Below are 27,674 nucleotides of genomic sequence, written 5' to 3' on the forward strand. Positions count from 1 at the left end.
ACATCATTGAGTCCGAATGTTAACCCAGCACTGCCAAGTCCCCCCTAAACCATGTCTCTGTGTACCACATCTACACATCTTTTAAATACCTCCAGGGATGGTGACTCCACCGTTTCCCTGGACAACCTGATCCAATGCTTGACAGCCTTTGCAGCTGCACTTCAGCTAGGCCATTCATCCTGCCACCTTTTTGGGGAGAGAAGCCCAAAGTCCTACGTGACCATTCTCAGGTGTTTCCTAACACATCAATAGATCTTTGTCTTTGCTGCCACTTCTACCAAAGCTCTGATAGAAATACGTATTTGGCTTGCAAATCCATTCTCCTCGGTTTTGTCAGGAAGAGCTGCCTTTTAAACCCTTCAAGTGTCTCCAATGCAAGTTTTCACAAGTGCTGCAGAAATATTTATTGTACTAGGATGAAACCATGGAGCTGTGCTGATGGCTTAAGCTCCTGAAGGTATCCATGGAGTGGGAAAATCAGGCGCGAAGTTAGCTCTGGCAGCACATCCTACAGATTTTCATGGCTAATAGCAGAGGTCCCATAGACATTCTTATATCCCCTGTTGCTCACTGCTTTCAGGTCCTTATGGTACAGGAATGCCAAAAGCTAACTCATACACAGTGACTTCCATGCTAGGATAGGCTCTTGTTGAGCCCTGAGGGGAGCCAGTTGCTCTGGGGTGCTCTCTCCATCAGGTGTTTGATTTGCTCGTAGGAGGAGGGGGCAGTTTGTCGGGGGAAGATGGCATTGCTGCCTGTTTTACACCCAGTTGTAAACAGCTTCTTGGCAACACCAGACCTCTGTGTGCTTTCTCCCAGATGAATGCATCAGTCTCACTGTTCTGCACAGTAATTGTAAACCTCCAGAGCTTGGAGCATGAAGCATTTAAGAATAATGAGACCTCTTTTTGTATTTCCTTACATGAGGTCACATCATGACATAAGGGGAAATCTGCTTCAAAATGGACATCACAAGGCTGTTCAGCGACTCCTGGCTTGACTAAGTAGCCACCATTGGTATGTGTGGAAACCAGTTTGTTTCAGAAGGTTGAGTTCCTAAATACTCAAATCATACACATAACTGCTTACAGAAGGCATTAGTTATGCTTAGTTCCCTAACAAGATTTATGTGTGCGCTGTGCTCAAAGCAGCGAGACCATACTGTGCAACAAATGCTGTTCTCTGACAATGCGACTCATGCTCTAGGTTAGATACTGCTAATTTATCACAAAGGCCTGACAAGTTTAACAGTACATCAGGTAGATTTACTCTTACTTTGAGCCTAATGTTCCTCGTGCTCTTATATTCTGGAAATGAGCCTTTGGTGAGGTCCAGAGGCTGGCTGAGAGGTGTAATGGGACTCACTCATGGCTATTGTCAAATCTAAAATGATTCCTTTGAATATTGTCTGCAGCCTTTAAGATGCAGACTGCAAGACTTTAATGCTGCCAAAGGGTTTTTCTTGGTAGAGAAATATCTTCCTCTTGATATTCAGCAGTTTCTTTATGGGTTGCTTGGTCTCTAGACATGAGAAAAACCTGGCAATTTTGATCATTTGAAGAGAATGAGTAATGCGTAGTGCTTAGTACAGTGTGTTGCTCTTCAAATCACTGATTATGCTTTATTTTCTATTATGTTGAATGGAGTGATTCTATTATGGCCTATCATTTTCTCCTTTTACTGCAGTTTATTTCAAGGATTCCTGCTGGAGCCCCATCTACAGACCATTTCTAGATTACAATTGACTATCTAAGACTGTTTCAGGAATACTTAATGGGCCAACTCAAATTAGCCAATCTGAAGAAGTGAATTTTGGCCTTGAGAGCTCTCTGAACACATGCCATTCTGCAGAGCAAAGGGAAGAGGCTGCCTGCTGTCAGAATTTCAGTAGGTGTCAGTGTGGATTTTAAGCTGGATGCTCAGCCTGAGTATTTAGGTTCTTTGTGAATTTACTACAGTCCGCAGTTTTCAGCCCTTGGGTCAGTTTAACCTCCTCTTTTCACACTGATCAAAGATTGCTGGTGATAGATGGTCACTAACTTTGATAACAGAGCCAGGATTAAGAGGGTTCTTTTGCTGCTGTAGTTTTAAGTCTCCACAAAACCATGACCTGAATATCCTGCCTGTGTAACACAGCCACAGATCTGGCTGAGGCACAGGGTGAGGTACTTCACATCCATCCTGGTGTGACCTTCAGCATCCTTATCTGGCAGGAATTGCTAAACCTGCATGGGAAGATCAAAAGAGTTCCTATCATTCAGCCCATCAACATTTGGGCCTAACTCCAGTTGCTGTCAGGAGTACATCAAAGGTAAGCACAGGAATAAATAGGCAAATTATGGCCATGAAGAAAGGTGGGCTGCCTAATCTTCAGGGGACAATATTCAGTGACAACATTCACAGGGAACACTGGGATGGGTGAGAGCAAACACTGAGAAAGGTGGAAGGCAGCAAGCAGTCAGTTCATGGCAGTTTATTCCAGATTTTGAGCAGTTTTTCAGCACATTTTACATTTGATTGGCTTATCTGACTCCAATCACTATGTTTTCAAAACTTACATGATACATACTGTCAGGAAATTCACTGCTTAATGATGGGACTGAACTCCCGAGCATACTCTTCAAGCTACAGAATTAGCTCCTTTATATTCTTCCTCTTTAGCTTGAGGAAATTATCAAAAGGAAAAGAGCAAAATTATAGGCTTGAGGCATCTCTTTTCCCCAAAACCTCTTCTTTCTCTAGTTATTAAATCTTGCAAAGGTTTTAATTTCATAAACTGCAGTGGATACAGAGGCACTGATCCAGTAAGTTGTCTTTCAGGGATCATTATTAAAATATCAGGGAATAATGTAATTTTCATTCTTTATGGGTTTATTTTTGATTCTGAACGAGACATAACTGTGTGTAAGTCACAGCTGAAAAGTGCACTGAGCATTCAGGGAATGGGGAGGGGGGAAACCTTAAAGTGGACCCAAGCCTTTCCCACCTATTTTCTAGGTGGTCTTCATTTGAGTGGCATTTATCAAGTCCAGAGAGCACCAGGAAGACTAATATCCATTACAGAGCAATGCAGATGTCCTCAAGAAATTAGGACAGCATCTTCAGAGAGGAAGACATATCCTGGCCAGGGCTCTCTATATTAAGTTTCTTACCTCTGCAGAAGAGTGTGGATTAGGTTGGGGGACCAGCAAGGTCTGCATGAACTTCTCAATCTACACCTTATAGTTGTCCACCATGAAAGTGTGTCTAGCCAGCAGCCTTGGGATGTGCTTCCCTCTCCTCTCTGCTGGCCAGAGCTGTTGTGCGTTTGTTAACTGATACTTTTTGCTCCAGAGATGGTGGATTTCAGGATTGGTTTTGACACTGCATCCCCTCTTTGAAGAAGCGCATAATTAGCTATTTCAGTATGGGAAATGTTTGCAGTATGTGAAGCCAGGAGCTGCGTTTGTTTGCTTGCTTAAATGAAGATGGAGTTAAGTGCATGCTTAACTGATTTCCTGGTGGAGGATCCAAGTTAGAACTTTGTGATGATAATTAAGGGACCATTAGCAAAAAGAAAAGGAAAAGGTTAACCCATATTTGACAGCAGCCTAGAGAAGAATGTGAGTGCCCCTCTTAGTATTAAAATATTCCAGTGCATTTCCCTGGTCATGCTTTCATTGGGAAACAGCACTTCACAGAGAGGCCTCAATGCATGTACCTGTAAAATCTCTTGTGTGTTTGATGTTGGCACTTCTCTGAAGATGTATTTTTCCAACACAAGCCTGAGTCAGTAGCAGACAGCTTAGAGGAAAGGCTGGGCTCCAGGAACAAATACAGCTTTCGTCTCCTCTCTTTGAGGGCTTTGGATCACGAAAAGAAATGTAACCTGGCTGTTCGGTGTGTTTCTGTTCTGTGTTCAAAAGTCTGATGTGGAGGAGACCAAGAGCTGGTAATCGGTATTGAGTTAATTCCTGCCTTCATCGTTGCTGCCTTGCAAACTTCAAAGCAGAAAAGCTACCCTCTTTACACCTACAAGCATAATTTCCAGAGCTGAAGCAGGGTAATTTTCACATGCAAATTCAAGAGGCAAGCCTGCCTTATCTGAGCAGGTGGACATGCTGTTTAATGGGACAGCAGCACCTCTCCTTTTCTTCCCAGAAGGGGAGCAAGGCAGCAGAAATAAAAGGGTTTCTTTTGCTGTTGTTCTAGGGGGAAATAAGTTTACCTTTACAAAAGGGGAAAATGCCACCTTGTGCTTTGTTTTTATGCTTTGAATTGTGTTGAATGCAGGAAAAAAAAAGTAGAATTCAGTTTACCATCTAGAGCTTTATATTACATTTTTCATCAGCTGTTGGAAGCATAATGCAGAAATGAAAGACTTTGGCAAAGGAACTGGTCAGCTTCACAATCCCCCTTGCTCACAGGCATTTGAAATACACAGGTTTGTGGACATTAATCCTAACATTATTAATGTAGTGGGAAAACAAGGAGCAAATTTATAGTATTTAAGTTCTCACTGTTGTTTTTGTCGATATTCTCTTTGGGACAGTAATTCCATTTGTTATTTCAAAAGCTGCCTTCTTGGTCTTGAGTATTGGTGAGTTTCTTCACTGACTGTAACAGTGGAATTGTTGGGAAGGAAAGTTATCCAGAGCCAAGAAGAGTGAGTGCCAGGGGAATAGGCAGGATAATAACTGCTGGGATGATTTAGGCAGGTCACTTTGCATGCTAGGTACTCCTGCTAAGTCATCTCAGAAGTGACCTGAGGCTTTGAGTTTCTCAGTTGCTCAGCTCCTGAAAACAGCTGTAGCTTAGGTTTCTCTTTTTGGCAGTTCCACAAAGCAGGCTGTGGTTTTTCAGTTGCAGAATTGTGGCTCTTCTGCTTTCTTTGCTTGCTGACCGTATCAGATTCTGCCTTGAGCTGGGTTGTCTGTTGGTGGCACACTGGTGAAGCAGGCACAGCTAGCAGGTTTGCAAGCATCAGTCTGCATGGAGAGTGCCAGGTATAAATGTATAAATAACTAAAGCTTATATATACTTGGAAAATTGCATTTTCACAGCAGAACCTCTCTGCATTAGTTTCCTATGTGGGTTGCCAGGTTTGTGAGCAGCTTTTTAACATGCTCAGGAAAAAGTCGCATCCTGATGCAGAGTGGTTTTGGGTGAGGGCAGTACTTTTCACTGGGTTGATGGTTACTGGAGCTTGCTCTCCTCAAACAGCATCCAGGGAGTGTGCTGCTGTTCCCTGATCCCAGCATATAGGCCAGTGTGGGCTGGCTGTCACCTCCCTGCACTCCATCACATCTCTCCCAGCTGTCTGGGACACAAGCAACTGATGACCTCTGCAGAAACTGAGGACTTAATTGTTAATTGCTATGGACTCTAAGTCTGATTAAAATCAGCCTTTATTAAATTAAATAAGCTCCATCTGTTAATAATGTATGTGCCCTTCCACTGGAGACAGAGAAAGCAAGTCAAAGGGAGCATCTTTCAGATTATATTCCTGTGTTTATTAAGGTACAGGATAGACAAGTGGCTCAGTCATTGAAGTCTAAGCCTGATCACCCCAAGTCTTCTGTCTCTAAGGAATCAAACCTGAACCCCAGCTTCAGTGGCTGCCTGAAATAGGAACAGAAATAAAATTCCAGATTCTGTGGAAGGAATCTCAGTGCTTTGGGCCTCGCTCTAAAGTGTTGACAATAAAAGTGAGCCAGGAACTGGCCTGAAGTGATACTATGGGTGAAATAAGTCTTGTGGTTCCATTCTCATTCTTTTAAAGAACGAATTATGTTGGGATGGCATTTCCCCGGGAGTTTTCAGGTACCACTGTGGGAATCTTAGTGTGAAGACAGATGTAATTTGGCTGGGCACTTTGCTCCTCTGGTTTCATTCTGCTTTTTCATGCCCCTCAGATCCCAAAGTCAGTGAAGTACAGAGGACTTGCTGTTTGTGGTTTGTGTTTGCATGTATGCATCTGCCTTCCCGCTTGATGAAGCTTTTAATTTGCCCTGTGATATGCAAGAAAAATGATGCAGAACTGAAATCTAAGTGTGGAGGAAGTTTTAGTAAAAGAAATCCTAAGGAGGGGAGGTTGGTAGAATTGCAGTAGAGCTGATAAGATAATGCTGCCTGTGCTCCAAATCCCTTCCTGAAGCAGTCTTGTGGGGTGTTTGGATTCTGGGTCTGAAAGGGTTGTTGGACATCTTTTACCAATCAGCCCAGATGATTTGCAGATATGAATGACGCCTGGGCAGCTTTCTGATAGACCTGACATGCTAAAGAACCTCTGGGTGGATAAAAGGGAGTGGTGGGGAGGAAGAGGCATCTCTTTGTCAGTGATGCTGTCACCTGTGTTCTGTCACCTTGCTTTTTGTGGCAGTGGGCAAGCAACAGGGAAACTGTGTAGTGCCTGCATGAGGAAAGAGATGCAAAATCCGTAAAAGTGGTCTTCAGTGGACCTGTGTGGAGGAAGAACCCTGAGGAACCAAAAGGCATCTCCCACAGAAGAAACTGAGCAGATGCTATGTGCTTAGGTACAAAGTGAGAGGGAAGTGCATCTTACCTGAGGTCAGAAAGGGATATTCCCTGCAGTCATGCACAACCCCTATCCTACCACAGTGTTCAGGGAGCTGGTTTTTTTCTCTTTAAATTGCAGATGGTGTTTATGCTTTTGTTTTTCATGGGGATCAACTCGACTCTGTCCACGTGCTCCAAATCCAGGTCACCACAAAGGCTGGTGAATCACAGAAAATCCATTTAACAAAATGCCTGTTTGAAAAATGCCATTGAAAGCAGTGATTTTGTGTGGGCTGTTTTCTTCCAAAGTTGCCAGACAATGTGGTCGAGTCTCTGATTTGTTGTTTGAAAGCTAAGGCTCTATAAGGTCAATGGTCCTTCTCATATTTAGCTATGCTGAAACTATCACAAGGCCATCCCTTTGATGAAGTATATTATGCTGCAAAAATGAACTAAATGAATAATCTTTTGAGGAGATTTATTTTAGGATTGAGAAGGAAATGCACAAGGTTTATTGCGTATCTTGTTTCAGCAAGAGGAGAGCAGCTTTTCTTATGGTGACCTAAAGAGCGTAGAAAAAGCAAAGATAAAAGGATGTTAATTAAGAGAAAGCTGAACTTAGACTGAACTTCTCACGAGATACCGGAATGTTGTCCCAAAGGATGTGGTCAGTGCCTCACTGTCTCAGCCACTTGTAGTAATGCTAGACTGAACTTCTGTACATTGAAAGCTGTACAGTGGTGAATGGGAATATTGCCCTTCCTCCAAGGGACAGATTCTGTAACCTCATTCATTTCATTGGTCTTTTCCTGCTCATTTCCATGATCAGGTCTGGCCTGTTTCAACAATTCCCTTATCAGAGAACAGCCCTGTCAGGTGTTCCAGATCAGTAAGATTTGGAGAGATATGACTGTACTGTTAACTTATGCCTGGTTTTATATCAAACATTTCTACCATCTACATGGAAAAAGTTCTCAGGCTGAAGTCAGACTTTTACAGCCAAGCAAACTTGTTTGGCAGTGAATTTGGATGAAAACACATTGCTTTTAGCAGAGATTAACAATACTGAAGACCTTTGGTCTTGGAAGATGCACACCTTATAAATCAAGGCTCATAATAATGTTTAAAAGCTTGGACAGAGCCCTCACAGGCTGATCAGAGAAGAAACCACAAGTGCAGTAACCAACGAAGAGAGTGTCAGAAAAACCAATGTGTTCATTCAGTATAGAAACTGCAAACTACAGGAAAACAAGGGAGCAATCTTTCCCCATCACAGTTTAGAAACAACCCTTACATAGGCTCATTCTCATAGTAGGTAACTGCTGCTGTGTGTGCACCGAGTAAAGACGACTTCCTTCGGCTATATGGGCTTGGCAAGGTTTAACATAGGAAATAGGTGAGAAATTTAGGCAAGAAAGGAAATCCCGTCAGAATCAAAGGAGAACACTGTGGGATGATCATTGTCAAATCAAGTGAGCCTGAAATCTGTCAACCAGCAGCAGAAATCAAATCATGTCAAGTTACTTTGAAAAGACTTCAACCCAACCCACCATTATTGGGACAATCCTAATCAGTCCTAATGACTCTTGTGGTTATTGTGTATACACCTCCTAATAATCATCTGTTGTATTGGGTGGCAGTGGAACTTCATCACTGTCACAGGGCCTTTGAAATGAAGGGATTTATAACTTATTTGTGAGTATGATCTGACTCCACTGGGTGCTCCAAAAATCCCAACCAATGCACAAATACTTCTTCCAGTTGCCCTCTTGGTTGCCATGCCTGTGTTCTAGCTTAACAGATTCAGAGCTTCAGTGGTGTGTAAAATGTCCTGCCTGGGACATCCCCCTCTATTTTAATTTATAGAATCATAGAATGGTTAGGATTGGAAAGGACCTTAAGATCATCAAGTTCCAACCCCCCTGCCATGGGCAGGGACACCTCACACTAAGCCATCTCACCCAAGGCTTTGTCCAAAATGGTCTTGAACACTGCCAGGGATGGAGCATTCACAGCCTCCCTGGGCAACCCATTCCAGTGCCTCACCACCCTAACAGGAAAGAATTTCCTCCTTGTATCCAATCTAAATTTCCCGTTTAGGTTTTAACCCATTACCCCTTGTCCTGTCACTACAGTCCCTAATGAAGAGTCCCTCCCCAGCATCCCTATAGGCCCCCTTCAGATACTGGAAGGCTGCTATGAGGTCTCCATGCAGCCTTCTCTTCTCCAGGCTGAACAGCCCCAACTTTCTCAGCCTGTCTTCATACAGGAGGTGCTCCAGTCCCCTGATCATCCTCGTGGCCCTTCTCTGGACTTGTTCCAACAGTTCCATGTCCTTTTTATGTTGAGGACACCAGAACTGCACACAATACTCCGGGTAAGGTCTCGCGAGAGCAGAGTAGAGGGGCAGGATCACCTCCTTCGACTTGCTGGTCATGCTCCTTTTGATGCAGCCCAAGATACAGTTGGCTTTCTGGGCTGCGAGCGCACACTGTTCATTTTCTCATCAACCAGCACCCCCAAGTCCTTCTCTGCAGGGCAGCTCTGAATCCCTTCTCTGGCTCTTAATTCCTCTTCAGCCTCACAAGGTTTTGCTGTAAGAGATAATTCATCAATTGCCCATGCCTGAGACAGAGGATTCGGATGTTGGCAGACCAGTGCTAGGGAGGAAAGTGACGTTTAGGGAGAAAAAGGGAAACCAATCCCAGATTTCTTTGGGCGAGGAGCCAGGCTTGACCAGCAGCCGGATAGATGAGCAAACTGTATTTTTGAGGAGTTCAAGAAAGGGAATTTATCCCAGGAGGGCTTTTGGGTATCTGCTTGCAACTACATTTGTTTTAGTGAATTGAACTGAATTTACTCTTTGGATTTTCATTTCCATGCCCTGAGTTTAGAGTTGCAGGTACCACCTGTTAACACTATGCAAACACAATATAATTGACTCCCGCAGGAATCCCTCTGAAAGGCAGCACCCTGGGATTAAAGTTGCAGGGCCATCTATCTAAAATGATGTGGCAGATTTAATTAACGTGTCTAAAAATACACAGGCTGCAATCAAGCCTTTGCTTCTGCCCGTGCCTTTTCCCTGAAGGGGAATGCACACAGTTTCCCAAATCTTAGGTTCTGGCAGCCACCTGTGAGTTGAATTTATTGATGCATGAGATTATCATAAAATTAATTTGGACACTGCTGAATTATGAGGCTGAAAACCAGGTTGAGAAGTAGTTTCTCACTCAGTTTAAGCAATATGCTGTCAATAATGTGCTTTCAAACCTGTATGTAGAGCACTACAAGACAGCTACCGTTACAAACTGTAAATGCATGGAGGTGGGATGCATATAGCCCCTTGTGGCAAAGAAAGATCTCCGTAGTGTGGTCCTAGGAATGATTTGGAATGACTTGAATCTGAGCAGCAGGTAAGCACAGACATCAAATACATTTCACTACTTGCCACTCGGGAGACAGATCTTTACTGCAGAGTTAGAAACTGGCATTGCACCGAAACAGCCGAGGAGCCTTCAGTCAGTGTGTCTATCTGTCTATGTATCACTTGGGGTTTCAGGCTTTATATCCACTTTTTAATTAAAAGAACTTGTTTTTGTTAAATCAGTGGTGGGCAGGGATGAAATGCAGTTTGCCGAGACTGCAGTAGAGATGTTAGAGGAAAAGAACAAATAGCATCTGTTATAGTGCTAACACAGTCTGCACAGAAACTGCTCCCAGTGAGCCTTCTTGTGCTGGCACATTTTGGCACTGCTTTTTGTCAGTTGGTCAAAAACGTCCTCCTGGGCTTTAAGATGCAATAGAGGGCCTGCAGTTGATGTGGCTGAATGAAGATGTCAGGTCAGGTTCTTCTCTAGTAGAGCTCCAATGATTTCAGTGAAAGTCTCCCAGAGCATTGACCTAACTAACCTAACCAGCAGTAATGCCCCTTGGAACTGAAGTAATATTCTTCATCCAGGATTTTCAGACCCTGTAGAAATGTGTGTGGGGATGGAGTCGGGAAACAGTGCAAATAACTGGGCACTGACTTCCTTTGCTGCACAGGAGGCTTAATGGAAGTCAGAGTTTGGAGCTTGTATCTCACCTACGTGGTAGAGCCAAGTAGATATTGCCTGTTATACTTAATTCTTGTTTCAAGGTTATCTTAAAACCTAAACATTGATAAAACCCACTTTGGAGTAGCTGAAACTTTGGTATCTGCTGGATTCCAGTGCATGTGACTCCTGGGAGAAGGGCTGTAGTGCACAGACCTTATTTCAGCCTGACTGCAATGGCTGCCTCCTGATTATCCGCCTTGGTTAGTGCAGCAGATGGCTGTCAGTGTCCTGGGAACTCAAGTGGCCTCCCCAGCCATTTTTATAACTACACTTGAAGGAATAGATGGAGGTGCCAAGGTGACTGTTCCATTTTAAAGCCCAGTAAGATAAGATGATTGAGAAAGCTTTAAATAAAAGCTAACCTGTGGAAATCCCTCGACAAATCATCCCTTTGTGAACTTTTACTTCCTCTTGCATTGCCTTAATCTCCTCCAACAGACAGGCTAAAGAAAGTCCAAGGGTACAAGAGAACTATTTTAATTCAGGCCATGAACCTCATCCACATTAACAGCTAGGGCTGATTGCAGAGGGCTTCTGCATGCGGTATGGCATGTGTCAGAGGGCTAAACCTGGGCTTCCTGCAAAAGGGAGTGAAAATATAAAATAGAAATGAGAAACTGTAAAATACATCCTTGTGATGAATAACTGGAGAAGCAGAGAACTGTCGTGCAATACAAAATGCAAATTCATGTCTCTACCATCAGACTTCTTTGCCATAAGCAAAGGCCTATGATAAACTTTAAGAGTACCATTTATGTCTGTATCATTGCCAGCAGTTGCTTTGGTTTGTATTTCCGATCACAGCAGGATTGTAGGGGTATTTTAGTGTGCCTGCAAATATGTGAACTAATCTAATGAGGTCTGGTGGGCTTCTCACATGCCCTGTTCCCAAATCAGGGCTGTACAGTCAGTGTTGTGAGGCTTAATGACTTTGTGCAATGTTAAATTGTGCATCCTCTTGGAGAGAAGGTTCTGGCTCCTTTTCAAGGTCTATAAATACTCTGGAAGTCGGCCTGATTCCTTGTTGAGGACTGTGGGCACGGTGCAGGCTGGGTGTGTGTACATGTGTGCTCTGCAGGGAACCCCTCACCTGTTCCAGAGCCTGCCTCCTTTTCTAAAGAGATGCTGCAAGACACCACAGAGAGAAACAGGCAGTTCTGCCATGCAGGATGGATTTAGCTACTTTTTCACCTTCCAAACACTTACAGAAATGTCAGAAGGGCATTAAATAGCTCATCTGTCCCCCATGGGTGTCCTTCCCTAAGGTGGGGAGGAAAGCACCCAGACCTGGGTCGGATGTAAGCAAGCAGAATCTTGTGGAGAAGCACCGGGGATGTGAATATGAAGAAGATATCCAGGATTGCTACTAGCAGTCAGGGAGAGCTGTGAGATGTAACAGCCCTCACGTCACTGCATCTGCCTGAGGGTGCACAGAGAAACACATGGGGGACTGTGAAGCTTAGCAGTGTGATGTGACAGAAGTAGCCCTTGTCTATGGGATTTACCTATTGCAGTTGTGAGAGAAATGAGCATTGCAACCTCCAGGAAATGCACTTGATTATTTTACTGCTTTTTACCCACAAGCAGGGGACTGAGGGCGAGTGCCCAGCCGATGGCCAGTTACTATCAGCTGTGGGTCTGCTGCAGTGACAGGAGGCACTAGGAATGCTGCCCCCAGCTCCAGCAAAGAAGTGCTCAAAATCATTGCGATAGCAGACACTGAGTCAGTCTTTTGGACTCCAAAGTAAATGCTTCTTCTGGAACTTACTTCTCAGTGGATTTTTATTAGAGTTGGCTGAGGCTGGAGAAAACAGCCCCTCTGACGTCAGAGGCTTTGTATCTGACTGTTTCCATTTTTATACTGTGCTCCTCTGGGCATTTAAGGCTTTTCTGCTACCCAGCAGATCTGCCTGGAACCGCTCCGTTCCTTTCTGCTCTGATTTAAAGCAGATAAAAGTTCTTGCCTGTTGCCAATTAATGTGTTTCAGTCTAATTTCAGGTATAATTTGAAGTTTATGTCAGTGGATATTTAAATCTTTGAAACACAAACCTGGGGCAGGCCAGGTTTACCCATAAATAAGTGAGCAAAGACGCTGAGCCTAGTGGTGTAGCTGTAGATATATGATCATGCTCCCTCTCCCTCTGTGTTGTAAAATGTGTGGTGCTGCATCTGCTGGCTCCCAGCCACGTGTTTGAGTCTGTTTAGCTGTGGCTAGACTTGTTGCATGTGTTCTTCATTCATCACAAGCCATGTCTGAAGTTGGCAAGTGCTGCCGAGGCCATGGGCGGCAGCTCTGCCTGGTGAGCCATTAGCGCTGGGCTCGGCTGGAAGTCTTCTTCCTGCAGATCTTGAACGCGGTTCAGCCGTGCTCAGCAGCAAACCACAGCCAGGCTCACGTGCCTGCAGTGGTGGAAACAGCTTGACACGCAAATCGCAAGTGTCACTTTGTTTAGCCAACGACTCTTGGCTGAGAAAGACCTGGAACTTGTGCTGGGACCTGCAAGAGACCAGATGGCTAATGTGGTCATCAGCCATTGCACCGTAATCCCACATCAAAACTTGGCTTTCCACAGAGGTCTGTGAACAGGAGTGAAATGTAGAATGTTAAATACAAAGCAAAGCAGAACCACTCCATTATAACCTGCAGTGATGGGAATTCAGTGCTGCTTTTAAGCAGCAGGGTTCTTAACTCCAGGCTTTTTCTATTTGGTTTTATTTCCCAAACCCTGCATTATCTTGTTAGGAGAGACATTATTTCCCTTTGGTAATTTCTCTTCCCGTCCTCAACCCTCCCGCATTTTCTCAGCTCACAGTGGGGAGATTAAAATTTATAGTTGTTGGAGTCTGTCTTTATCTCCCCCCTTCCCTAATTCTTCAACTCATCATGCTAAAATAGCACTAATTAAATCTGTTCTCACTTAAAATGCAGTCCTGCCTCCAGTAGGCAAAATTACATCTGGACTCTCCTGAACCGGTCTCACCTTGGCAATATTTCAACAGAAATCAGTGGCACTACGCTGGAGTAAGGTTGGTGTTGATAGATCAGAGTCAGGCCTCTGGTTATTTGAGTTACATGCAGCCAGTACACTACTGTCTGTCAGAGTTTGTTAGCTCACGTGCGTGGTTACGTGAGCACAAGTACATTGCTTGGCTGGGTCAGCTCAGGCTCAGCACCAGATCAGCCAGCGAGGAGAGGGAACTGCAAGGAGCTGTTCGGATCACCTCTTTGAAGAGGGTTTATTAGCCTCGGAGCAGTGTCCAGCCCACGGCGGCTTTGTGCTGCACCCACATGAGAAAGGCTGTGGAGGTGATAGAGGAAAGACACTGTCAGAGCTGGCAGCCAGAGTCCCTGTGTCACTGCTTTTTGCAGTCAGGTTTATCCCCACCTTTCAGTACCTATATAATGAAAAATTGCTGGTAGGTTCCTCTGCAAGCCTTTGCCTGGTGGGTATTAGGAGAGTGGGGAGCACTTTTTGGATTGAGTCTCTAGTGTGGACATGTCCTTGGAGGTAATATCCCAGCCACCTGAATTCACCATGTGCTTCCAGCTGGCTGTGCCACTTTTTCTCATGATCTGTCCTGGACTCCCGTGTCTCTGTACACAGCTGCTGTCCAGAAGTGGCTGGCTTTAATGGCATGGGAACTTCTTCCTCCTGCCAGAGGTTTTGGTACCAGTCTTTGCATTCCTTTCCAAAAGGAGAGCCAGAGACTGCAAAGTCCACATGAGACTTCGCTGTTGCAATTGACCCATGGTATAGGAGCTGAGGTGGATATGTAGTTAGTAAATAGCTTTGAGAATTCTTTGGAATAAAAGATACATACACTGTAAGAGATCTAATTATTTTTATTGCTAGGACTATGCTAAGCCACACTGCTAGGGACAAATCACATACTGCCATTCTATTTCTCTTGGGATAGAATAGGAGACTTGCTTAAACCCAAGAAAAACTGCTTCTGTGCCTTGCCTGATTCATGCTGCATAGTCAAATGCCATGGGAAAGCACTTGTAATACAAACACTTTAGTTTATAGGCAGACATTTAATTATCATATTACAGACTTCTCGGGACCAGCTGCCACATGAGATTTCTGTGTGGGACATTGAACATCAAATTAAAGCAGAGCGTCACATGCCCATTTAGCTGAGAACCTGAGCAGAGGGTTTGCGCTTTCCTGTTCCCTGTAAAGAGCTTCCTGGATGATATTTCTGTGCAGATTAGTCATGAGAAGTGGGCATGCTGTAAGCTTGGTGACGTCTTTGTGACTGGATCAGAGAGCAAATATTGGGATCTGTTCAGCACGGGCTCCCTGTGAGTGATTAAATTTCTTCTCCAAAGAATCTAGGTCATGTGCTAGGATCAGAGCACTGGGCATCTATGGAAAGCAAAACCAAAGTGGACTGTTTCTAAGCTTTTCAAACCAGAGTTTTATTGACAGTCCTGAATGCTTTGGGAATATGCATTATAGTCCCAGTACAATGTGGGAAATAATGCTGCATGTTAATATCTCTATGTAAAGGGAGGCTTGTAAACCTAGTTCTAATGCTGATATGGTTTGTAAGATTGAATTGTTTTCTCAGGGAAGTAAGGAGTATATTTGGGGATAAGAGTATGCAATGCTGTGTTCTCTTCTCACGCTGCTCTGCCTTTTCCTGCACCCATCACATCTCCCTGTTGGGTCATATTCCCATCTCCATTACCCTGTGTGCTCTCTGCACTGGGTCCCTGTCTTTCTTTCTGCCATTTCAGTTTAGTCCCTGTGTCCAGGGCAAGATATGCTTCCCATATACCCATTAATTGTGAGTAAACTCCCCAGAGGGGCCTCAGGAACTTAGTGAGTCCAAATGCACAAGACTTCTGAAGCATCTCAGTCCTCTGCTGGTGCTCACCTGTAGACAGTGCCTACAGGAGCTTGGATACCTGGCTTTCTAAAACAGTGGCACTGGAAAACACAGTGGTGGCAACAAAGAAATCGCTTTCCTGTAGGTACAACCAAAAGATATAACAAAAAGCTCTATCCTGCATTTATAGCCATGATTTGCTGGTTTCCTGGTCTGTTTTAGTGTGCGTTGTCAGGAAATTAGCTTACCACATCTTCCTACACCCAGAACAGGAGATGAACTGCCAGGAATGTTTCACTAATGTATTTTTGGAACACAAAATCCCATTTACCCTGTAGGGGAAGATTGTTCTAAATGCCATCTAAAAATTGCTAAGTGACACTGCCTTGCCACTGTGCTGTGCATGTCTGGGAGTCAATTACTCCAAGTTAGGACATGAACTTCTCTCATGGTCCCTTTTTACTCCTTATGTCTGTCCTATTGCTGGGTCTGGTCTTTGCCTGTGAAGCCATAAACAAACTACAATGCTGTTCTGCTTCCATGTGATAAACCCCTGGCTGTGGGGCTCCCAGGGGTAGGTGTGGAGGTTCTGCAGGCTTTTGGGGGCTGTGGCTGGTGAACCAGCTCTCTTGAATGAAAGCTGGAGCTCTCTGGACTGGCACGCTGCTGTTCAGAATTCATGCGAGGCATAAAACAAGCTGTAACCTTTCAGAATGTGCTGTAACCTTTCACCACTGGGTCGGGGCGCCCAGCAGTGCTGGGGAGATGCAGTCAAAGTGACAGAGCCTGGGTGAGAGCCCTTGTGAGAGCTGTTTTGCTGAGAAGCTTCTGTTTCTGGTTAGGCAGTATCTCCTCTCTAAGAAAAGCCACATTTAATGTACCTCTGTCTGTCGTGTTTGGTGCCAGTAAGCAGGAAGAGAAAGATTGCTGCTGACATCGTCGCTGCCTTGCAATAGTAGAGCTGGTCTCTGTTTCTCTTCAGCATATGTAAAGCAGTCTGTTAGCAGGGTCAGTGGTCATCATGGGCAACGGTCTTCAAGTCTACTGAGAGCTGGATGGTATTCAGGCTGCAAATGAGGCTTTACCAAGCAGCTTGGCTGGTGCTGCAACCTCTGAGCTCATGAGAGACATGAGCACATCCAAGTGCAAATACTGAAAGTGAAAAAGGGAGCAGGGGAAGGAGACTCCTAAAGCATGTGGGGTGTGTGTTGTTTGTTTAATGTAGGGGTTTTTAATTCCCTCCCCCTTTACCCTGAGGTCATGAAACGTTTTTTTTTTCCAGCAGTGTCATAGTATGAAGAAATACAAAAACACATCCTCCTGTTGCAATAGCATCTGCTGGTGGAAACCATGTGAATGTTTTGAAAGACCAGGAGTTTCTTCACAGATCAGGCTGATTAGTGTGTCTGAAGTGTAATTCGAATCTGCCCTACATTGCCACACTGCATATGATGAAAAATGACCCCTAGTCCACCAGGAGCATCCTTCATTCTTTGACACGCTGGCCAAGTGTCTTGGGATTTAGAAGAAAACGCTTCAGAGATGGGGGAGAGGGAATGAAGATGAATAAACCTAGAACATACTCTGTATAACAACCACAAGGTTGTTGAGAGGCATCCAGCTTCAAAGAAGTGGTCCAGGGACAGTTTCTCTTGGCTACACTTTGTGACTTTAGAGTTGAAGTAACCGTGGCATGTATCATAGCATAGTAGAAACCCAGCATTTGAAGCAGGCATCTCATTTCTACTGTGCTTCTAAGAGAATCCTGAAGTCTCTGTACATATCTTACACATATGGGGTGAAGAGAATGGAGAAGGGATGTGGCTTCAAAGGCTGTACGGGAAGGGTGAGACATGCACGTTGTAAAGGAGCATTGCAATTGCTGTTCCTGGAATGAGCTGAGCATGGGATTGAACGTGTGGGTTTCCCCAGGAAAGTCCCTCCTGTGTCTTTGGTCTGCTTTGTTTTAGAAAAGCAAAGAGCCAGTTCTTACTAGTGTTAGTGTTTCTGGGATGCGAAGCTCAGGTGACTGTGTTTGCAACTGGCCGGTAGGCTTGGAAAGGAGAGGATTCACACCATGCTGCTGTGGATGCATCTGAATGTGTCCTAGCTCTTTCCAGGAGTGAAAACTGGGTCTCCCAGAAGTCAGACTTTTATTTACAGGTAGTTGTCTTGCGGGGCTGCCACCCATAAATCTCCGTGGGGTGGCCTAAACCTCCCAGATGTGCCTTGCAAAAAGTAAACACATTTTTTCCAAACCCCATCTCCAGTTCCCCTTTCACTGCACATGATTTCACACCTACAGTGAGCTTGAGTTAACTTACAGTGACTTTAAGTCACTGCTGTAGGCACTGTATGGGTGTACAATCATGAAGTTCCTGGGCTCTCAGGAGCTGTGCGACCATGGGGCTGGTGGCTGGCATGTCTGAGGCCAACCCAGCAGTGGAGGGGGGGAGCAAGGGTGGGATGCAGCTATGCACACAGGGCATCTAAACACGTGAGGCTGACACGTGTGGGTTTCTCATCTCTGAGTCTCACTGTGGTTTTTGGTGGAGCTCTTTTTCCTTTTATATACAAGCTCTCTTTTCACAAAGCCTCCAGTTGCTGCAGTCTCACAAATGAGATCGTTAGGAAAAGCCATGTGAGACCAGGACAAAGTGGCATAGGACCAAAGGCTGGAATTCTTTTCCCAGGAGAGTGGCATAAAATTGCTCAAAATCAGAGGCTCGCTCTTACTTTAACATCTTATTTAACATCAACTGTGGTGTGGGGTGTTTAGAACAACTCTTAAGTAATATTTAAGACATAATGAAGGGCTTCTTGAGGATCATATTTGATAAATCTTATATTTTAAAAAAACATTCTACCAAAGATTATTCAATTGTATCTAAATTCCCAGCAACTTTCTCACCAAGCAGTGCTATTTCTAAATTTCACATCTTTTAAAAGATTTATCTCGCTATTTCCAGCCAGTTGTTAACTGCTTGGTGTCAGAGCCTGTCACATCTGGAAGCCTTGCTGTTCTGTTACACTGCTCTGTCAGGTCCTTGTGATTTCAGCTGACTGCAATTAATAGTTATAATACACAGTTTTAATTACTTGGGGTACATTTCTTGCTTTCAGAGGTGTGTTTGGCACTTGCAGAAAGCACCATTGACTCTCTATAATCTTTCACTGGGGGGATTAATCCTGCTGGGTTCATGCTGTAAGCTCTGTAGGACCAAAAGGGACTGGACTGCTTCAGCCTGTGAAATATTTATGTCTTCTCAGCTGGCCCCTGTGACTTCCAAAGCATTAACACTGCAGAGACTGGAACGATATTTGAACTACTTTAGGATTCAGATGACTGCAAAACCGAAACCTCTGTGGGCTCACAGCTGCTCCACCACATTTGCAGCACAGTCTGTGCAGCAGCCCATCGCCGATGGAAACACAAACAAGGGCTGTCAGAACATTTCTGTTCAAAGGTCAGTGGTAAATGACAGACACTTAAATGCTGTTTTGTCTCTGTTCCACAAGCTGGAAAATAATAGGATTGGATTTTGATCAAGAACTGTTTTATTCCCTCCAGTCATTAGCTTTGTGGTCCCCTATACCCTAAGTATAGATGAGAGTAAAAGGAGGAGAGCTTTGATGGATTATTTGTTTTGAGAGTTTGTTTGGAGTTCAGCCATTTATATACAGTGAGCACCATTGTGTTTGACTGGGATTTGGTCTGTTCCTCCTGATGCTTTCCAGTCTGAGATTGCTGCCCACTGGGCCAGCCCTCTAACACCCCAGCTCCCTGTGTGCCCCAGTGCTGTCAGCTGGGGCAGATCAACACACAGCCAGTGAAACTTGGCTTTTCTTAATGTTTGATGCAAGGGCACAGCAAAGGCCCTTCCACAGGGAGCCAGTTTCTGTTCTGAATGGGAAGCCATGGGTGGTCCTCACACCCCTGAGCCATGGAGAGGAGTCTGGGAGCAGTCACCTTAGCTGTGGGCTGAACCTGCAGGAGTGTGAGCTTGATGTGCAGAACTGCAAGGATTGGGCACCTGGGTTCTGGACTATTTAAAATAGATACAGGTCTTTTCCAACCTAGTTGATTCTGTGGTATCTTCTGAGCCTTTATGTAGCACAGTATTGCACCCTTGCCTGCTCCAACAGTTGAAGTAAGGAACGGAGGTGTTGTGTTTGGAGGATACTGCTCTCAGTCCGCACCCAGCAATGTAACCTTTGCACAATGTACCTTAGTGGAGATTTCACCCTGTATTTTAGCATTGTTTGGTCATTTCACTTCTAATAGTCCTTCCACTTCCATTATATCCCCTGAGTAATGCCTGCTTGGAGGACAGTACAGTAAGTGACTTCTCTCTAATCTGATTTCTAATTCTTAGTGGCCTGGATACACTAGCATTAGTTTGCTATTTCAATCTGATCCATCAGAGTCCTTTGCTACACGGGGCTGCTCTTTTATATCACTTACATGGCAAAACCATAGCTTAATCTCCAAAGCAAGACCAGCCAGGTTGTGTGTGTGTGGAGCAGAGATCATTAACAGCCTCTTGCTGCACCAGAGCCAGGGCAGGAGCTGAGCAAAGAGGTCTGCTGCTGGCCAGGAGCTTCTGCAAGCTGTGAACAGGGTGTGTGATGCAGTGCAATACCTCTTTATGCATTAAATGAATACTTTGTTGTCTGGATGTAGCAGGATTCACCTGACCTTTGTAGCACCAGTTCTGCAAATAATGGAGTGGTTTTAAGTGCATATTGAAATAGAAATACCCCCCCTCAAAAGCATTAGTTCTAACGTGTCTGATGAAAGTTAAGTCAGTCATCACACATAACTGGACAAGGTAAACAGTGTCAAGGCAGGGATTGGCATGGGTTTTGGGATGGAAGATCATTAAACTCTCCTTTATGAAGTGCTATACTTCTCCTTTCTGTCCATACTCTTACTCATGGATTGTAAGCTGGAAAGAGAGAAAACAAAAAGGAGGGGGAGGTACAGTGATCTTTTCCTGAATTAAGGCACCTGAGTGCAGTGGAAAGAAGCTGCATCTTCCATTCCACCAGCTGATGCTTCCTGGGAATGAGGACGGGATGGTAATGCTCTAGGGATATACCAGACTTGTGGCATCTCCAGGCTTGGAGGGATGTTGCAGTCAGACACAGTCATCACCACACACCTTTGCTGTAGAGCAGCTGGCTCAGGAAGAACACAAAGGGGCAAATCATGACACTGACAATGTTGGGGTCAGGGTAGGAATAACTTTGGGATCAGCGATTTAACTTGCTGGATTCTGGAAAAGATGTGCTTGAATGTGATAGAGTTTGGATGTGTTCCCAGTTCCCTTTGGGGTTTCCCTTTCTCATGGCTCCTTGTCAGAGGTATTCATTGCTCAAACCCAATGAGATTTCTTTACTTGGCTGCATGTCCAAACCAAATCTGAAATTCCACCATCCTCCCTCCCTCTGTCCGCCAGCCGCAACCTGCAAGACAGCACATGATCCTCCTCAGCATCTGTCAGGTTGGATAACAGGGCAGGAAGGTGAACAAAACAAACTGTTTCTTGCATAGCTCCACATGTACATAGCTGACAGTAGTGATGTTTTGTGGTTTTGGTCAGCAAACGGACATGGTTGAGCTGAGTTGTTAAGGGCTGTGGTCTCAAAGGCTTCTTGTAGCTTCACAAACTCTTGTGCAAAACCCAAGAGCTTTGAAACCTCCTGGATACTATTGACAAATCTTGGAGCAGCGTGTGCCAAGGTAAAGCATCCTGCTGCCTGGGCCACTTGTTTGGATAACCAGGCAGCTGTCTGCCTGTCTGCTAAGCCTGAGGCTGAAGTAAGGGCATAGGTGTGAATGGGAAAAGGTGCAGACAAGGAGAGGCTGGATCTTTCCGTGAGCTGCTGCCTGTCTTTGTCATATGCCAGCATCAAGATCTCTGCTGTGACCTCTGGGGATGACTGAGCGTAGCGTGAGGATGAAACTGCCCATGTGAGAAACATCCCTGTGAGCTGCATCCTGTCGCCCTGGCGGGATCTTGACTTAGGTCTGGGTGTGGTGAGAAGCAATGGCCTTCCCAGCGGAGTCAGGAGTAAGCTGGTTTAAGTCAGGAGCTTTCTGAGTATCTCCTTCACTGCGGATTCTCTAGCTTGGCAGCCTCCAGTGTCACTGAAATATGACTGGTGCAGGCACAGAGTGAAGTGGTTCCTTCCCTACGCAGAAACTAGTGCAGCTTCTGACCTCTGCCCTGTTCTGCACTGGTGCTAGAGGGCAAGGTAGGGAATTAGAAGTCCAGCGACTTCTGCATCCCCAGGAAAATGACTCTGATATGTACTAATTCTAGACTGACTCTAGGACTGATATGTTAGACAATTAGTGTAGTGTCTAGTGAGTGTTTGGAGATTTGGGTATTTTTGATTCTTCTAAGAGGATTGTGTTTGGGTGTCTGAAGCTAAAAGCAGAAGTTTCTACCATCTGAAATAACTGTGATGTAGGTAAAAGTGGTAGCAAACTTGTGTGCTTGGTGAATTCAGCACAAGAAGGAGGTTGTAGTAAAGACTGATTGGTAAGCAATATTTGGAGAGATTTCCAGGACAGGCTTACTAGAAGTATGGAATGATTGGTGACTGCTGCCTCGACTCTGCCTGGTGGGATGTGTTTTCACATGCCAGCTGTGGGAACTGAGCTGGGTGGCATTCTGTCCTTTCCAGATCCAGCCCCAGTGACCCCAAGTCTTGTTCTGGACCCAAGAGTCTAAATTCCAGACCAATGTTAAAAGTTTTGCCCCATTTTTTGTGTCTGTCCCTGACACCAAGAGCTTTAGGGTAGTGTGAAAATGTGCATTTGTGCCCACCAGGTCTGGAGCCAAGATCTAAGCGGGATGCATTCACACATGGTATTCTGCCTTTCTGTCCAAAACCTCCTGTATCTGTTGCCCTCAGGCAGAGTATCCAGGATCCCACAAAGCAGCATGGTCTTACGTCTGTTCTCCATTTCCAAATCTTTGTCTCTGTTGTTCTACTTCTGGGTGGATCACAAAAATAATTACCTAAATGAACCAGGCGCCAAAACACCGTAAGTGATCATGTCCTCCAGAGAACAACAGCGATTAGGTCACTCTCTTTGCTTATCTCAGGTTCCCATCCTTAAAATAAGGGCAGCAATATTTTTGCTTTTAAGAGAGCAGGATGGACTTGTTCATGTTTGAAGTATTAATTGTTGTTATTATTATTATTACTCATACAGATGACAGGGAAGCACCTAATGAACGCTGGTGATGTTACAATAGGCTGTGACTGCTGTTGTCATGACTAACACAGCATAAATTTACTAGGCTGCTTGTTTATACTCATACAAACTCCACCGCATACTTGCGGTCCATTACCAGCAGATCATCATGGCCAGGAAGTTCTTATGGTGCTGATCATTTTGTATGACACCTCCATCCTTTCAAAAGACAGCAGCCTTGCTCATCCAATAGAGTATCTCTGCATGTGCCTCCCCAACAGGAGCTGCTGTCCTGGTTTAATCCCAGCTGGTAACTCAGCCCCACGCAGCAGCTTGCTCACTCCCATCCCAGCAGGACTGGGGAGAGACTCAGAAGGGTAAAAGTGAGAAACCTCGTGGGTTGAGATGTAGACACTTTAATAGGTAAAGCAAGAGCTGAGCATGCAAGCAAAGCAAAGCAAGGAATCCATTCACCATTTCCCATGTTCAGGTAGGTGCTCAGCCATCTCCAGGACAGCAGGTCTCCATCATGATGACTTGGAAAGACAAGTGCCATCACTCGGAATGTCCCTCCTTGCTCCTCTTTGCCCGGCTTGACATGACATGCTGAGCATGATGCCACATGGTGTGGAACATCCCTTGGATCAGTTGGGATCAGCTGTCCAGGCTGGGTTACCCCCCCCAGCCCCTTGTGCACACCCTACCTGCTTGATGTTAGGGTGTGGAGAGGAGCAGTGAGGAGAGGCCTTGGCTCTGTGTGAGCAGTGCTCAGCAGTGACTGAAACATCCCTGTGTGATCAACGCTTTCCAGCACAAATCCAAAACACAGCCCCTACTATGAAGAAAAATAACTCTATCCCAGCCAAAACCAGCACAGCTGCCCAGATGTTGCCTTACTGCCTAGCAATGGTAGGGTCTGTCTGGAGCAATTTCTTCCTTTCTGCTTTAAGAGGCACAGAAGCAGCTCTGAGTTCCAGCTGCTGCTCTCCAGTGCTTTCTGCAGAGCAGGTCCTTCTGGCTATTAGAGAATTGATGCTGAAAACCAGATTCCCTCCATACGTGTCTTTGCTCAAACCCAATGTTGCTTACCCTGCCTTTTTCCTTTGTAGAAAGGGTTTCTAATTATATTCGTTAATAATTTGCTCCAAGTGACCAGGAATGGTTGGGTGATAGAGTGGGACGTTACACGTGTGTGTTTGGGTGAGTAACAGTGACATTGTCTTTGCTGTGGGCTGTCACACAGGTGTGACACCATTTGCCCTTTGCAGCCATCACACAGGGAAGGAGCCGTGTTACAATCAGCCTTCCTCCCCAGTGGCTCTGCCCAGCCCTGCACTGGCCAAGCCACATGAGCCACACACCCCATCCTGGCTGGGGCCACCTCTTCCCGGTAGCCCACACCTCCACCTCCCCACGCTGGGTTTTGGTGTTCATCTCTCCCTCCTCCCAGTGAATCTTCAGCCAAGGGCCACCTCTGGAAGCTGACTGCGTGCTGTGTTGCATCAGTCCCTGCACAGCTCATGATTCAGCAGTTGTACAAGTTTCATACCTGTTAGGGACATGCCAGAAACCACAAATGTTCCTAAGCCAGCAACAGCAAAAGGAACTGGGAGTTTTCCACTCAGCTCAAAACAATAATGTCTGCAGTAGATTTTCTTGCAAATTGGTTCAATTTCATTGCCAAGAGATGAGAGGAGGAAGAGGATGCCAGGGGGTGAGAGCACGAAAACCAGCATCTGGATTTCTAGAGCCCAGAAAGCCTGAGGTCTTCAAGAGAACAAGGGACACATTACTCTGCACTGAGGTCTGCTCAAGGGGAAAAAAAGTCTTCCTAGAAGCAAGGCCATGAAACCATTGAGTATTTCAGGAAAATCCCAGGCTGCGAGCTCTATTAAAAGAAAACACTTCTGAGGTGCATGAAGCAAAATGCAAACATCTCTGCAGGCGTCAGCTTGAAACTACCATTATCCAAACAAGTGTTGGCACAGGAGCAGTGGTTGTGGTGTATGAGCTGCGTGTCCTGGTGCCAGACCCCAGGCAGAAGGGCTGCCCTGCTGCTGATGGAGCGGTGGGTAACTCAAGAAGGGACATCTCCTGGCATCCTGCAGTGCCTCCCGCCAGCTCTGCCTGCCAGGGAGCCGGGAATGCGAGCCAGCAATGGCAGGATTGCTTCTCACTTAGCGCAGCAGAGCCTGGGACACAGCCTGATTGGTTTCATCCCACTGTTGGCTCAGATGAGTTGAGCTGGCAAGGAGAGCTGTGACGGCAAATGCTTGTGCGAGGAGCACAGGAAGCTGCATTCCCTGCCTCCCTCCTGCTTCTTTGCCTCCCCCTGCTCTCTGCAGGGATTTTCAGATCAATACAATCTAGGTGTGAGGGGGAAGGATTGGACAATTGGGGCTGGCAATAGGAGAGCTGGTCTTTGCTCAGGGATTGTAGTTTCAGTGTAGCCAAGATAACAGTGATTGGCTGCAGTTGTCTGGAAAGAAGGGAGTAGTTAAGTTGAAGGAGTAGGAGGGATTGCTGCCTGCTCCAGCTTGTGCTTGGGAAAAGTGGCACCACTCTGAAGAGATGGAGAGTACGAGAGGATGGTCCATCCTGGATTGCCATCCTGCATTGAATGAAAACATCCCAGGCCAAGGGTGATGTTGAGTTTCTTGTCACGCCGTTCTCTCTTATGCTTTTCCCCTCCCAAAGTGCAATTTTCTGGCAGCGTATGTTTAACAGTGTGTGGTACAGGCAGGGATGGGGGATCCCCTTGAACTGTGAACTGTTGTAGGCATGGGAATCCTCTCTAAATAGCCATGAAGTCATTTTCCCAACATGCTTGGATGGTACGTGTGTGCCAGATCCCCATAAGGGCTGCTTGGCTGTGATCAGACAGGCCGCTTAATGACAGGAGATGCAAATGATTGCTATGGTTGCTGGTTGGACATGGTCTGAGCAGAAGTGGGAGGCTGAGTTCTCATGGAGCTGCTTTGCATTGGGGTGGTGCGAGGTGGGGGCACGTGGCCTGAGCAGGACTCTGAGCTCTGCCAGCCCTTGGTGTGGCTTTGAAAAGGTTGCATCTGATAAATACCTATTTTAAGCATAAACTGAATACAAGAGGGAAGGATGTGCTCTTAGCACTGCTTGGGCTTTGCTACCAACTCCCACAGTACATACCTGACAGATGACCACCCTCTCCCCGTGTCCGTGTACCAGTAGGTGTGTTGATGTACCAGTACATTCTGCGGTGTTCCGTGTTGATAGTTAAGTGTTTCACTGCTTGCCTTGGGCTTCTGCCTGGAAAAAAGTACATACCTGGCACGCACCCAAGACCTATTTATAGCAGGAGTTCCTAGAAGAAAGTGTGAAACCTCAGAAAGCAAGGAATTGCTAAAGAATCCTGTAGAGAGCAGCGAATTAACCCCCCGCCACACACACCAATAGCCCCAGATCCCAGTGAGAATCCGTACCAAGTGATTTAATGAAGAAAACACCAAGGAAGGTGAAGGAAACAAGGGCAGCCTGAAAGTCCTGCTTGAAATGCCACATCACCAGCAACAGCCCATAGGAGAGATCCCAGGAGCTTTTTTGTCCTTCTCTCAAACCCTGTGGAAACAAACACTTAGGACACAAAGACTTCATTCTCCATGGACACACACAGTGCCTTTGAAGACACCTGTACTGTGTGAACAGTGATCTGTGCTTCAGACTCCTCCGGTCCTCAAACCTTCCCTGGTTTTGCCACATGTCTTGAAAGGAGGATCTACTAGGGAAGATAGAACATCAGAACCTCCGTAGTGTGACCTCTGAAGTGGGTACCGTACGGCGGTTGTTCCCATCAGGTACGTGCAGTTGTAGCATCAAATGTTGTTCCCCCTCACAGGCAGTGGATGTTTCTCTCACCTCATCAGGAGCTGCTGAGCTGAGGTCCTTAGGGAATCCCACGCTTTATTTTTCACTCTGCCTGCCTGGCTATTGCATCAGGGAGACCTTGATCCTGCCTGGGCTTGAGGGTGTATAATTGAGCATTGAGCCCATATACGTTAAGAACAACAATAACAACAACAGAACCCCAGCCAAAGCCCCAAACCAGGCATTTCCTAACTTGTGTGTGGAACAGAGCGTCCTGTCCAGTGGGTATACTGCCTGCTTCCCAGTCCTCCTCTGTAAACACCGTTGACCTTCTGTGTTTATCCAATCCATAGGCTCCTTGTAGTTCTGTGATTCCTTGAGTTGTTCCACCCGCTGGACGAGTTGTAACAGGAACTGAATGATGGGGGTTTTGTTGCTTGCTTACTTTATACACCCGCAATTTCCTGGTTTATATGTCCAGAGAGTAGTAGTCTTTAATTTAATATTATTCATAGATTTTATTGAGCATTAGTTAACTTTGTAAAGCAACTTAATGGGCTGTGTCTTCTTAATTATATATGGCAAAACCTATAGAAACAAAGGAAAATTGACCCAATTTGTTACAGCTGGTTTACAAAGAGCCCTTGAGGTGACTGAGCATCACTTTCCCCTTTTATTGCACTTCACACATTTCCCAGCTCCTGTCAATTCAGATCACGTCTGACCTCCCTTTCCTGAAGCAGCCTCTGCATGCAGCGTGGTTGCCCCTTCTCCCTCCAGCACTGAGCCAAACCCCAGTGTCATGTCAGTTATTTTAGGCAGGGGGAAGACCACTGGCATAGTCTGGTGGAGTTTTCCTTTCCTGCTGCTTACTGGAAACATGCAAAATGCTGGGGTTTGACTTTGCACTCGTGGCTCTTAATGCTTTGCAGGCATAAAAGTACCCACATGCCTGTGGGCCTGCAGACCTGCTGCTTGATCTCACCACAGTCTTGTCCCTTGTTTCTTTGTGTCTCTGTCTCAGTATACAAACCTGCAAAATAAGAGAGAAACTCTGCTCTGCCAGATCTTAAGTCCTTCCAGCCCTAATTGTTCTGTGATTCTAAACCTGGGTGAGCACCTTTCCCAACGCAGCGGTGTGTGCCTGTGTTTCAGCAGGAGGCTGCAGTTCCTCGGAACTGTC

General features: G+C 45.6%; 1 long non-coding RNA gene across 2 annotated transcripts in view; it reads left to right on the forward strand.

The window, feature by feature from the left end:
• The window catches only part of LOC130603040 (uncharacterized), a 105,239-nt gene that overhangs the window by 73,606 nt on the left and 3,959 nt on the right, over window positions 1–27,674 (forward strand). Inside the window, exon 5 of one of the 2 annotated variants that reach the window (XR_008973056.1) lies at window positions 18,709–18,905. The exons of the other annotated variant lie outside the window; for it this stretch is intronic. This is a non-coding gene — a long non-coding RNA (uncharacterized LOC130603040). The remainder of the gene's footprint in view (window positions 1–18,708; window positions 18,906–27,674) is intronic. 2 annotated transcript variants of the gene reach the window in all.

This window comes from Pezoporus wallicus, unplaced genomic scaffold, assembly GCF_028554395.1.
Source record: "Pezoporus wallicus isolate ANWC-B61680 ecotype Strahan unplaced genomic scaffold, APGP_CSIRO_Pwel_v1 contig_3952, whole genome shotgun sequence".
NCBI lineage: Eukaryota > Metazoa > Chordata > Aves > Psittaciformes > Psittacidae > Pezoporus > Pezoporus wallicus.